Here is a 10967-nt window from a genome sequence, read left to right as displayed (position 1 = left end):
CATCCCGATAAACCCGATACCAGTATTAATAGCCCCGATAATATACAATATATTTTTTGGATGAGGCATGAGGACAGTAAACAAACATGTCGTCGGTGGTATGGGCGTTGGAGCTATGTGCAACTCAAGGCATATGCTCGAACCGGAGCTGCCTGGACCCTGCAATCATGTTGCGCACTATCCGTGCTGAGTGTGCTGACTTTTCGTACAATGTCCCACTGTCTGGCTTCCTGCATAAAGTCAAGTGCTCGGCGCAGTTGTGGCGAAATGTCGCTCCTCTGTTTTCATTTAAACAGCTCCGTATATCCGTTAGCGCAGCTAGCTAGCACCAGATGCTAACAACAACAATGCACGTAAGGTCTCTCTCTCGCTCGCTCGGGCCACACATACACACACCCTCCCGGTCCTCCAGATGGCCAGTCGGTGCCTGCCGGTGAGCGTGGAAGTGTGGTCTGCCACAAGCGGGCGACAGGTGCGACAGGCTGTGAGCATCAGCTTGTAGATGGTATTTTAAACTCGATGCGCTCTGAAACTACGGGGCGGCCGAGAAAAAAAAATACACATGCGTTAATCGCGTTAAAATAATTAGTGGCGTACATTTTTTTTTATTATCGGTTATCGGTATCGGTCTTGAGAAGCAGGAAGTTATCGGTATCGGTATCGGTTTCAAAAAACCAATATCGTGCATCCCTACTTTTATTTCTTTGATTGAGAGGTGGAACATCTAGCTCGGGGGCTTTAACTGCAAACATAGCAGTGATTTTGAGCAGTTACCAAGGAGTCATAACCACAGACAACCCCAACAAACCAATCCCTGATTGACAACATTAGTCTCTGGGTTATATTTAGATTCCCCTTTTCTCACCAGTATGTGTAACCAAAGTTAACTGTTTCTAAAAACGGCAATCACAGGCCTTTATCCTGGAAATGTTCGGATTTTTTAAGTAATTTTGCTTGTTTTAAGGCAACATGTAGAGTACATGACTAAGAATAGCATGAGGCAGAACATCTTTGAAACTTTTGCCATGGCGGCCAATCACTTTTTAATTTCAATAGAAATTTAGATTTCTTGGGATTTAGGGTCTATTTATTGTAGCTTTTGCGGACATCTTTTAGTAATAGAGAATTTTAAAGGGGCACTGTACCAAGTTCCTATTAAGCCTCTTTTGTGGCAGAAGGGTTTGCTTGAACCCCAATACTATACTGAATGTGTACCTCAAATATTCTCAAACTTCCCTGGTCTACAACCACATTTTGTAGGTTTACAAAGACTAATGACGTCATCCAGCTAGACAGCTGCCAGATTTAAATGTGAATTTGATGAAAGAGTTTAGTATTTAACAATACAATAGAGTGTTAAATCAAAACTTCAACATATTGAAAGCAAGTACCCCAGAAATCTCCCCCATGTCTCTCTGTCTGATCACTTGGTTGGTCCACATCCCAAAAAAAAGAAAGTCTAACTAACCCCTTTTCCCCCATTCACATATCGTTATGTTTCTGATCTCTGTAGATCTTCCATGGCTCACTGCAGGGGCGATTAAACCCGGGCTCCTGTGCAGATGCTACTGTTTGTAGTACGTGCTATTAGATATTGATCCGGTGATAATTCGTAAATTATTATCATTAGGAATCGGAAGTTTGATTGGAAAAAAAGGTCTAATCTCCTCCAGCTGGCTGTTTGGTTATAATGTGTCCTGCCTCCGCTCCGGCATTGATTCAATGGAGCAAACAGCAGCTGCCTGGCTGCACAGCAAACCCCAGCACCCATATAAGATCATATAAAATGTTAGATAGAAGGTAACATATAAACACAGGACACTCCTCTGTTAGGTCAATGACTCTAGCTGCAAGTTTCGACGATTTTAACATTTTGAGAAATCCTGTTTTGTCTAACATTTGGCAACTCTATATAATGCAATACCCATGAGCCTCTGAGGCCGTCAAGAAGAAGTCAGCCAGTTGTACAAAAAAAGGCAATAACAAACCATAAAAAACTCTTCGTTGTTTCACCTGGGAACAAAAGACAGTGCCCTAGCTGATTAATAGTTCATCATTTTAAGCAGTGTGACGATACATTTCTCTCCGAAAGGCAATTTGAGATTCTCAATTAACTTACCCTTCTCTAAAGGTCCCCTATTATACTATTTTTCATCATTATCTTATAGGTCTCAGATATATACAAAACATGTCTCTTTAGTGTTTGGCTTGAAATACCAAACAGATCATGCATTCTAGCATCCCATAAAATAAGGAGCCACTCCCCACGCCCCTCTGCGAGATATTTGGTTAAAAAGAACACAATGGCGCTGTTGGAGGAGATTCAGGTGATAAGGTGGGGGGGGATAGGCTAATGGTTCAGGACAAAAAGTGAGCGAATCTTTTTTCCTGAAACTTTCAGAATCTCTTTCCACAGAGGGGAGGACACATGTTGATGTATAAAATACATGACAAAGTGGATTTTGCACAATAGGTGACCTTTATGTAAACTGTCTTGTGTGCTTCTTTTGTACTGCGGATCTAACCGGTAGAGTGTAATGCTGATCCTAGCTGAGGTGCTTGAAATGTGACTCACACAACTTTGTTTATGGGAAAATTAATGACACTTTTACTGTACTTCCGAAAAAACATAAGTGCACCAGATCTATTGTCACCCCACGCAAAAGTATTACACTTCATGTATTTATGTATGTGTTTACTTTTGGAATGCATTGGCGTTCTATGGGAAGGAGAAACAAATCAGGCTGTGTATAGACAATAGATTATACATTACATTTAATTTAGCTGATGCTTTTATCACAAGATACATACAATAAGTGCATTCAACCATGAAGAGACAAACTCAAAAGCCAAATCATACAGGTATTTATTATATTTATTAGCCCAACCAGATTAAGTGCTACTGCATTAGCTTCAGACAAGTCCTTTGTAAGTGCTACGTACAGAAGAGAGAGGTTGCTGATCAATAGACAGCACAGTAGGCCAGTAGCTGTATCTTGAAGCGGATTCAAGGCAGCCTAGATAGCCAGTGAAGGGAGCGGAGGAGCAGTCTAGTGTAGGAGAACTTTAGGAGGTTGAGGATCCGTCGGGCTGCTGCATTCTGGATGAGCTGCACTTGCAAGTAGATCAGGAGGGAGTTGGAGAACACTGGAAACATTGAACCGTTGACTTTAATTAAATGTATAATGACAACATCGTACACAAAATAATACAACTTTTTTATTTCAACTGAATATTATTGAACATGAGGCTTATCAATCAAACATAAACCTTTTCATTAGTTTTGATGGATGCCACCCATGTGTAAACTGCCAATGATCAGCAGTTTTGGACATATTTTTGTCACAATCTCCAACCCTTGTGTTTAATTTGGAAATAATTGGCCTTAAATGTGCCTATAATCTCAAATTGTTTAACTCCCCCTGCATGCCAGAGAAACAGGTTTGGCCATTGGTACAGCCAGGTGAATGGAGGGGAGGGAAACGGCAGCACCTGTTAGATGACTGGGATGGGTGGTTAGCTGCATGCTAACGGTAGAATTACGGGATTAAATGCAGCAGTGGTATTGTTCGTTTTCAACTCAAATGACCCTCAGCTGTGAGCGTCTCGCTGTTTTTGCAGTTTCAGAGCTGAGATGAGAGCATTAACATTTCCCTGAGGTGTTGTAAGAAGTAAATAGAATCACTGCTCAGTGAACGGTGAACGCCTCTGCTACACACAAGTCCAATTATCTAAAACTGCTCATAAAAAGAAGAAGAAATTCTGGCTCCCATTCCTGTCAGGAGCTTTGATGCTCCCCCATCACTCTAATTGAACTTTCTCTGAAAGGCGTTTTGAGAAAACAGTCAGTAACTAGGCCTATTTATACAGCTACACACCTGACCAGGCATCTATCCAAACAAAAGGTGAATTTGAACCCAGCCCTTGCGTGCCTATCCTGCGCAGGCGCCTGATTAATTACAGTGTGGCCGTTAAAGCGAAGAAAAACTAGCTGATGAAAAGTAATCGAGTCTGCAGGCTCAACCTGCCCAAACAGCATCATGCGTGTTAGCTTGTAAAACTCTCCATCCTGCCCCCCTCTCCGTGTGTTTTACTCCCACACCCCCCCCCCCCCCTCGCCTCCCACCTCTGCTCCGGGCCCATTCGTGCAGACGAGGTAAAACATCTCCCTCGCTGTGTCAGAGCCCTGCAGGTGGGCCCCGCGTGCTCAGGTAGATAATATCACTGTTACTATAGACTGTGTTTGGGTTAGCTCAATAACACTTTTCACGGCAGCAGCAAAACAAAGTGCTGTGCGGTGCGTGATAAGAGCGGGAGCTGCTCCCTACAAATTAACCTGTCGAAAAATGTTGGCCTCGCACGAGACACACACATAAAACCTGCACCTTCTTTTTTTTACACAAGTTAACATGATGTTCCTCTGGGAGCAGGGAAACAAATCTAGAGATTTCTAGAGAATTACGAGACTTCTCTTATATGTAATCCACCAAAGGAATAATGTTAATCCAAAACAGTGAAATAAGCCTTTAATGTTGTGGTGGTTATGTTACGGGATCGAGCTGCCTTATATCCAGATTGAAAGCATTGGAATGATTGGAGGAGTTACTCTGCTTCTAATCTGCATACTGCTTGTGCTGGAGACTTTATAAATGGACTTTCTTTAAACAAAAGAGGCATGAATAGCTCGAATGTGCTCAGGGCCAGAAGCTGGGATGGCTTCCATAAACAGATCACCCAGGTGGTCCATGTGCGAGGGAGGGAAGGGAGCTATAGTTCAGAGGCCTGCTGCTGCAATCACAAACCTGGATCTTCTTATTTCAGGAGCTCCCTTAATGTCCCAGTAAAGGCCTGAACTTCTGTTGATGTGAACCTATTCATATTTAAAGCTGACTGGCAAATACAAACCTTGTTCCATGAAGGAATTAAAGAAGACTGAAGCACACAAAATGTAGCTGTTGCTTACAGATCCCTCCAGTGTCATATTGCATATGAGTACCCTGTTTGGCGTCTGGCCGAAGAAGCACCCCTTAGCTGTGATATCATCAGAAAATAACACAGACTGTCATGAGCTGTTGATAAAGTATACCAATGATATAACATTTGAGCTAAATGTGTTAGCTTTTTATCTAAACATATTGGTATTCCTATTGCTATAAATATTAAGTTTATTTTTATCATCTCATTATTTTTACTTTAAACATACTCTCTACATGAATGGACTTGCAAAAATAGTTGTGTCAATGCCAAAAACAACTCAAAACAATGGCACCTCCACACCCAAATACAATCATTTGATTCGTAATTGCAAATGGAAAAATCAAAAGTAAGATCATAGGCCCTAATTTCTTTGTTTACAAGAGGCAGGTTTATTTAACTCAGCACAATGTTATACTTCTAAAACACCCACTCCTTATACGCCTCTGGTCCTGTGTTTCTTTGTGCTTTAAAGTTTTTATTGTGAGCTGCCGGGCCACACCATAACGGCTCAATATTTTATGGATGGAAGACACATTTGTCACACCTACACACACTTACGTCAAGTGACGGGTGTATTCCTCATCTTCAAGACAGGTGAGGGATCAAACCAACAATACCAGACGCCTGTCTGCTTTATGCAATGTTTAGATAGCATTTTACATAACTATAGCGTGTTTTTTGTGGCCCCTTTTATCGTGTGTTGAGATTGATGCGTGACTGACATTGACCCGGGGCTTTGTTGTCCGGCCCCTATCTTGTTTCTTATCAAATGGACCCAAGTTATTGTGGGGGGAGGGGTCCATGGTTTATGTACAATGTGCGTGACAGATCACCTGTCACATGGTAATTTACTCAACATGTCCAAACATACTTAAGCTATTAGCTGCTCGCCCCCATGTTTTTCTAAAAAAGGATTAGCATGAAATATGAGGAAACAGTGAAGTCAATCTGGGACTCTGATGGTAACCCAGCCAGTGTTTCACAATGCCTAATAGTGTCAGGTAATAGCTGTGAGTCATCGTTGAGAGTATGCCATCGCGTGTGTGTGGATCAGTTGGGGTTAGTATGTGTGGGCGCTATTAAAAAAGAAACAGGTTCTTCTGAAATTGTATCTATGCAGATATCAATAGCACAGGGATCACCATGCAAGGGGTTCCCTCCACAGTCACAAACAAAGCTCATGTTGATTTCCTGGCTTTTGTTTACTGCTGGGTTTGGCATTTAGTTTTGGCCTATAATGCTCTTATGATTCAACTTCTTTACTGGGTTTGGAGGTGAGGACATGTCTGTGGCTTAAATGCCGCAAAGGTTTTTGTTAATGTTTTGTTCTGCTTGCTTGCTCCCTGAGTGAAGCTCTAAAAATAACACAAAGTCCATAATTATGGTTTACACCTAAACCCTACTCCTCATATTCTCCTGCTTAACACCTGTGCTGGTGTGTGTGTGTGTGTGTGTGTGTGTGTGTGTGTGTGTGTGTGTGTGTGTGTGTGTGTGTGTGTGTGTGTGTGTGTGTGATTTTACACAGGACCACAGTCTGTTATGCACATCAAACCCATTGGCCTTTCAACTCTATGGAAACTTTGGCAGATGTCATGAAGTTGTGGCCTTTAGTAACAATCGGCAGTTTATTTATGGCGTAACTATTGTGTCATGTAAGGTGTGGCACTGATGGTCACCTCTCATAATTCTTCTGAATGCCTCGACAGTAAATTAGACAGCACATCTTGAAACAAGGTTAACGTTGTGTTTCAATTTAGATAGCTCCCTTTGTATATGGCATGTCGTACACTGTTAACACACATGCAGTGTGTGAATATCAACAGGGTTGGCTCTCTAATCACACACTAGTGCTGTGCCCTCACTGGAAGTGACAATAGCTGTTAGCGAGCTAGACTGCTAGCTAGCAACAATCGTACGCAATACCAAAACATAGCAGACTGCTCAATAAACCCTATAAAATGAACGTTGGCTTCTTTTTGGCACCAGTATAGTCAGTGTAGGGGGAAGCGCTATCTTTGGGTGTTGCGCAACGCCTACAATTGTCACACAGCGCTGCGCTCAAAATTCTGATAAGTGGTAATTATATATTTTTTTTAAAGTAACTAGTCCACACCTTTTTGAATGTTATGAGTGGTACATCCGGGTACTCATAGTGCACTGCACTTTGCCATACTTCGCATTGGGACGTCAGTGTTTCCCACAGATCTGAAATATACTTGGGGGGGGTGGTGGTAGCGGGGGGGGGGGGGGGGGGGGGGGGGGGGGGTTGAGGTGACGTGCAACAACATTAACATTGACCTTTCTGTTGGTCGCTTGTTAGCAGACGCTTCACGCGATGGCAGAGCGAACAGGTACAGGCAGGGCCTATAATGATAGCCCTATAGTTTAAATCTACTACCCACACATATGGAAATGGGTTACTATTTCAAAAAATAAATGTATTTATAAATGTATTTAGGAACCTATCCATGTGATTTTTAGTGGGGGTCGACCTCAAATCCTCTAGGGGGGTCCAGGGGCATGCCCCCCCGGTAAGATTTTATTTTGGAGTTAAATGCATCAATCTGGTGCATTTTGAGGGGGAAATAAAGAGACTAGATCTATGGAAACACCTATATTAAACAGAACTGTATACATTTCCATAATCATAAAATCATGGCAATAACCAATAACATACCATTTCCAATATGAAAAAAACACTGAAACTTGTTTATTAATTTATTTTTGGTTCATTTATAGTTGTGAGTGTGTCTGTGCTCCTGAATCAGCCTCTCCTGTCTCCCTCATCTCCCCCTGCTCCTCTTTGAGGCAGCAGCAAAGACTAGTTTTCTCTCAACAAGTTTTAAAAGTGTATCTTGCCTTTTTTCACCTAGTTAACTTTTTATTTATTTATTCATGCATATTTTACTAATCACATTACATTTAATTTAGCTGACGCTTTTATCCAAAGCGACTTATAATGACCGATTACAGGGACATTCTCCCTGGAGTAACTAAGGGCTAAGTGCCTTACTCAAGGGCACACTAGTGGTGGTGTTCCTGGCGGGATTTGAACTCACAGCCTTCCGATCTTCAGCCCACCTAACTATCCATTAGACCAATCACTACCCTCTCAAATGGAAATATGTGTTTACATAAATGGTGACCACACCGTTTGAGACCCACTGAGAACTTAGACTAAGTTAACTATCTAAACACTCAGAGAGTCCTTTACCTCACCTGAGCTGAGGTTATCCCGAGCTTGAATGACACACAGAGACCAATCAAGGGCTTTGATTTATGATCTGTATGACAGTGGCCATGTCGGCAGGCCACATCATGTGGACAGCCAGTCACCCTGTGTGAGGCAGGCCACTTAACAGGCCAGAAGGAGGCGAGATCAGAGCAAGGGAGCGAGGGATCATTGTCCACAAGTTAATCGATCGCAGATGGCGTCGTGGTCACGGACGAATAAAACAAAAAATGATATAAAAAAACCAAAAAAAAAACCTAAATGGGTCGCGAAATATACTTGGGCGGCCGTTAATATACCTGGGCGGCCCGCCCAAGTATAGTCTATGTGTGGGAAACCCTGGACGTACTTAAGCACCCAAAACAGTAAGTAGCCTACACTAAGTACTGAAGTGCGTGATATGACACACATCATAAGTATCTCTGCAGCCATGGATGCTAGCAGCTTTGTTAGGTGGATTTATACACGCAATTCTTTGAGCTAAATGCTAGTATCATGCTTACAACGACAATGCTAACATGTTGATATCTAGCAGGTAATGAATGAATGAATGAATGAGTGAAAACTTTATTACAGACTCAGGGTCCAGATAAAAGACAAGACAATGTTAAACAGGTTCACCATCTTAATGGGATTAAATCCTCTTTTACAAGTGCACTAGACAAGACAGGGTCGACATACCAGGACGACCTGCAACAATAGGTTGAAATGATAATGCCATTGAAAATGGCATAATTTCCCACAGGGACCTTTACATGTTCACAGACTCTTACGTCTCTTTTTTTTTTTTTTAATGAAGACACACTCACATGACCAAGATCTTTATCAATCAGTTGACAGATTCTGTTTTCCATTGCCCTGTTTTTTCCACAGAAACTGCAGAACTATAGTACCCATTCATCTACAGTATATTGTACCTATACATTACAGTTTTGCAAAATTGTATTGTCAATACAATTGAATGTTGTATTTGCAGAATCATCCATAATCAACATTTGGCAATAGTGTTTTTATTTTCCTGTACACAAACTTCCCAAGAAAGTAATGTTAATGCCAAAATGACACAATAGATCACAAATGTGGTCTTTAAAATTAATTTGTTCTCACTTATCTGGATTGTAAACTTCCATTTTAACGTGCACGCAACCAACGCAGCAGTAACGTTTCTTTTTAACTGCATTTGAGGTTCAGACTTTAGTATTTTTATTTGACAGTTGTGTTGATGTGGTTTGAAGTGTGAGAATATACAGGCACACGGATTCAGATGCACAATCATGCTTAAAATCCCAGGGTTCCTCCAGGTATATTTTTCTAGGAAAGGTGATTAGATTTTTATCAGAATTCCTCGTATTCATCCATGTTTGAATGCAAACTGTAGAGTTACAAAAACAATGTTTTTAAGATGCATTTTTGGCAGTAGCTCTACAAGTATTTTCTAAATTAAATGTTAACCCTTTGAGTGTGATACAATGTTCACAATCCATTTGAAAAGAAGATTCTTGGAATCAGAAGCAGAGATGTAACAACATTCTAATCACAGTCCTCCTTCTCACCTCCTCTGCACACTCCGTGGAGCAGCTCCACCAGTGGCTGGCCGCCGCCTATCAGTCCCCTCATCACCCCTCTGTTCCTGCTGCAGTCAGATGATCACGCATGCGACAATAACGTGCCAGCGTATGCGGGCATTTTTTGTCAGTTCAGAGTGTTGGCACGCTCAGCAAGATGTGTGATGTCACAGAAGCGGGGCAGGAGATCTGATGTGACTGAGCCAAGCAGCTACAGAACACATAGCATGACTACAGTCCAGAAAACAATCAATCAGATAGTGTGACTAAGCCATAAAGAAGCTGTTTTCCCCATCGCGCGTCGTTAAGAGTAGCCTACATCAAACTCCCTGAAAGAAAAGAGCAAACTAGATTAGTTTGTGCTTTTAATCTTCAAATTAAGTTGTACCCTTACAAACACATCAAGTAAAGATTTTTCTCTTTGTTCATGTTTTGATCTTACAACTAAATAGTGCCAATGCTTTCAGGATCTCATGCGGGACGCATTTCCAAAATAACTATATACGAAACATTTACTTCTATATTTGATTTTAACATTTTCTAATCCTGTCTGCGAATTCTGGTAAACATGAGAGCAACATAAAGACCCACAATGTCTATTGGCAACACCCTTTGGTGCAGTGTGTATTGGTAAACCTGGATGTGTCCATCCACACTGGCTTTTATACCAACTCATGACAGATATGGACAAATTGTACTGATACAAAGATAATTCCTCGATTTATAAAGTTAAGTTATTTCTAGTTTACTGTGTACAAGACCGTGTCGGATGAAAAACAAAAAAAATCCTATAAGAGCACAAATGACTCATTTGCACATACTGGAAGTTTTTATCAGCTATGAAACGATTTGTGGAATGCATGCATTTGCACAATATCTTACACTTAAAATATACCCTTTGTGTTGCAGTGAAGCAGTTTCTTTGTCATTTAGTGTTTACTATGGAGTGTTTATCATCTAGAGTGCATGAGGGGGAGGGGTTTTGGACACAGCTTTGAGCCACAAATGTAGTCTGTGTCGTCTGACTTATGTAACAAATAGTTCCATGGTCTTGTTCTAGCTGTAATATCGTTTTGTGTTTGGTATCAGACAACTTGGCAAGACACTGATATCAGCGGTCTAATCCAGGAAATGTAGACTCATGAGATAAACTAACTGGTGCCTATCATCCTTTTTTTTTTAACCATGAAAGA

Source organism: Gymnodraco acuticeps, unplaced genomic scaffold (genome assembly GCF_902827175.1).
Source record: "Gymnodraco acuticeps unplaced genomic scaffold, fGymAcu1.1, whole genome shotgun sequence".
NCBI lineage: Eukaryota > Metazoa > Chordata > Actinopteri > Perciformes > Bathydraconidae > Gymnodraco > Gymnodraco acuticeps.
This window is presented reverse-complemented; position numbering follows the sequence as displayed.